Here is a 3501-nt window from a genome sequence, read left to right as displayed (position 1 = left end):
AAAGAAAGGTATTCAGTCACCCAGCCTCAACTCACACCCAGAAATCACCTCAGAAAATAATGTTGCTGTGCATATGCTTTCAGATGTTTTTTGTTTTTAGATTTTCTTTTGGTGAATATTGAAATATATTTTCAATAAATGTATTTTTAATATTTCAAACTATTCTAAGCTCTTTTTTCTCTAACTGTATCCTCATCATCTTCCCATGTCAATGTACATATTCACTGACTGAATAATATTTCACAGAAGAATATTCTCTGCTGCTTGTAACCCATTTCTTGTTGCTGTGCATGTCCATCCTTCTCAGGGTTTTACTGCTCCAGACAATATTCCATCCTAGACTTGGCAGCTTCTTAAAATAAATATCTTCATCCATAGAAATAAAATCATTGGGTGAACAGGTATCATTCTTCGCTGACTTGTAAAGAGAATATATATGTCTCACCACTGCTACAAAATAAAGATCATATTAACGCTATTAGGACAGGAAAGAACTGTATTGGAGCAAATGACTTAATCCATTTTTAAACTAGCATTTAAGCTAGGAGTCCTGGTGTGGCTCTGTGGGTTAATGTGCTGGACTGCAAGGTCTGTTTGAACTGTAAGGTTGGCAGTTCAAGCTCACAAGCCACTCCTTGGAAACCCTCTACAGGGTGCTATGATTCAGAAAAACAATTATGCATTTTCAGTAGCCTCAGATGCATGTGAAAGTTGGGCAATAAATAAAAAAAAAGACCACAGAATTGATGCATTTGAGTTACGGTGTGGGAGAAGAATATTGAAAGTACTATGGAGTGCCAAAAGAACAAACGAATCTGTATTGGAAGAAGCCAAGATGGACAGACTTCATCTCTCATAATTTGGATATATTATCAGGAGGGACCAGTCTCTGGAGAAGGACATCATGCTTGGTAAAATGGAAGGACAGCAAAAAAGAGAGAGGCCCCCCAAAAGATGTAATGACACAGTGGCAGCAGAAATGGACTCAAGCATAGTAGCAATTGTGAAGATAGTGAAGGACCCGGCGGTGTTTCGTTCTATTTTACATAGGGTCACTATGGGTTGGAACCAAGTCAACAGTATCTAACAATAGCAACGTTATCTGTTAAGCATTGTTCTGCCTTATATGAATCAAAGATTTAACCTTTATGACACCCCTATAAGGCAGGCTGTGCGGTCCCCAAACTCCCTGGGTGGTGAAAACAGTTCATGAGTTTAGCTGCTAACCAAAAGTTTGAAGGTCTAAGCCTATCCAGAGGTAATTTGGAAGAAAGGCCTAGTGATTTACTTGCAAAACCATCTACCATTGGAAAACATGAGGAGCACAATTCTTTCTACTCTGTCATACATACAGTCGCCATGAATCGGAATTGGTTCTACAGCAAGTGGTACTATTACCCCATTTTACAGATGAAGTAATTGAGGCACAGAGACATTACTCAACATCACAGCTAGGTAAACTGGTTCTAGAGTTCGTATTCCTCATGAAGTGAAAACCAGAAGCCTTTTTCTTAAACCACTGGTGTATTCTGACAAGCTCTGCGCACAATGAACCTGCTGGCTGCCTGTAGCGCAGCTACTAAATCTGTGGACTGTAGATCAGGAGCATGGGCATCAGCTGAAGCTTGATAACAATCAGAATCTCAGGTCCCATCCCAAACCTAGGAATCGGAATTGTTACATGAGAAGTACAGGCCTACAGAGTGAGACATTTTTTTCTTCGAAGGAACTAAAAGTAAAAAATCCAGAAGGCAGATTGGGAATGAGGCATACCTGGAAAATTCCATTCTGTTAAAGAAATGCTAGAAATGGGATTCCAAACTCGATTTATAATGCAGAAATGTCCTCACATTAACAATGGTGAATCCATATAACACAAAGTAATTACTCTGTGACTTCCTAATTAAAATCTTTGGAATAGTGCTGGAAATTCTTGACATTATTATATTTACTAGCAAAACAGTAAAAGAAACATTTAATTTATCAGAAATTGCCTTGTTGTTAAGTGCCATCCAGTCTATTCTGACTCATAGTGACCCTGTATAGGGTTTCCAAGGCTTTAAATCTTTTGGGAGAGTTGAAATCCTCATCTTTCTCCATTGGAGTAACTGATGGGTTAAACTACCAACCTTGTGGTTCGGAGTCCACTGCTTATCCTATGGAGCCACCACCCTCCCAGGAATTTCCCTATTATCTAATATATGTCCAATCATGAATAGACACTATGGTAAATTATCAAAGGAGCATATCATTTGCCTTTATAACTCAAAATTCTTATGGAAAAATAAGAAACAGTCTGTTGTTAAGTGCTGTAGAATTGGTAATTGGTTCCAATTCATAACAACCCTGTATAGGGTTTTCAAAGCTTTAAATGTTTACAGAAGTAGAAAGCCTCATCTTTCTCCAGAGGAGTGATTGATGGGCTCACATTATAGACCTTGTGGTTCGTAGTCCAGTACTTATCCCATAGCAAAAAATATAGATAGACATTTAGTGTGTGTGTGTATACATTGAAGGGAGCTTCAAAAAGTTCATGGAAAAATGGAATTGAAAGATAATGGAATTTTCCCACAAACTTTTTGAACCATCTTTATGCACATATATACACGAGCTTCTCATTAATCGACATGGTTAAATTACAAAGACCAGATCATCATGCCAAAATGAAGAAGGTGACCATGAGTACATCATTGTATGCCTGCCAAACAACTGAGAATCATGAACCAGCCCAGTTGACACATAACCATCTCAGCCAGTGTTACTGTCAGCTAGCACTTTGGCATTCATTACACCCAATGTGTGTCATGAATATGCATAATAGACAAATTTTTACTATTGTCAATGCAAACTGTCAGATAATGACATAGTTGATAAGTGAGCAGTAGATATAGTGTGTTCTAAGGAAATGTTTTTATATAATATACAAATATATATTATACACAACTTATTAGCACCATACTGCAAACTACAAAATCAACAGTTCAAACGCACCAGCTGCTCTTTGGAAACACTATACATTGTCACTGTGAGTCAGAACCGACTCAACAGCACTTAACAACAATAACATACAAATATATTTTATACATGAAATATATATGCATACCAGCAAAACCATTTGCTGTATAGTTGATTCAGATGCACGGTAACACCAAAGGTTCCAGCCTCCTGCCTTGTTACCAGCCTTTCCTCTATCTTTAGCTACCTCTTTGTTCATGTTCTGGGTTCCTGAACATGCCTGAGAGTCTACTTGGGAAATTAAGAAACAAGTTGTTGTTAGGTGCTGTCGAGTGGATTCCAACTCATAGCAACTCTATGCACAACAGAAGAAAACACTGTCCAGTCCTGTGCCATACTAAAATTGTTACATTTGAGCTCAATGCTGCTGCCCCTGTGCCAATCCATCTCCTTGGAAGTCTTCATCTTTTTTGCTTTAGTTCTTTCCACTTTACCAAGCATGATGTTCTTCTCCAGGGACTGGTCTCTCCTGATAATATGTCTTAA

Source organism: Chrysochloris asiatica, unplaced genomic scaffold (assembly GCF_000296735.1).
Source record: "Chrysochloris asiatica unplaced genomic scaffold, ChrAsi1.0 scaffold00190, whole genome shotgun sequence".
Taxonomy (NCBI): domain Eukaryota; kingdom Metazoa; phylum Chordata; class Mammalia; order Afrosoricida; family Chrysochloridae; genus Chrysochloris; species Chrysochloris asiatica.
The sequence above is the reverse complement of the archived record's forward strand: the minus strand, read 5'-3'. Positions refer to the sequence as shown.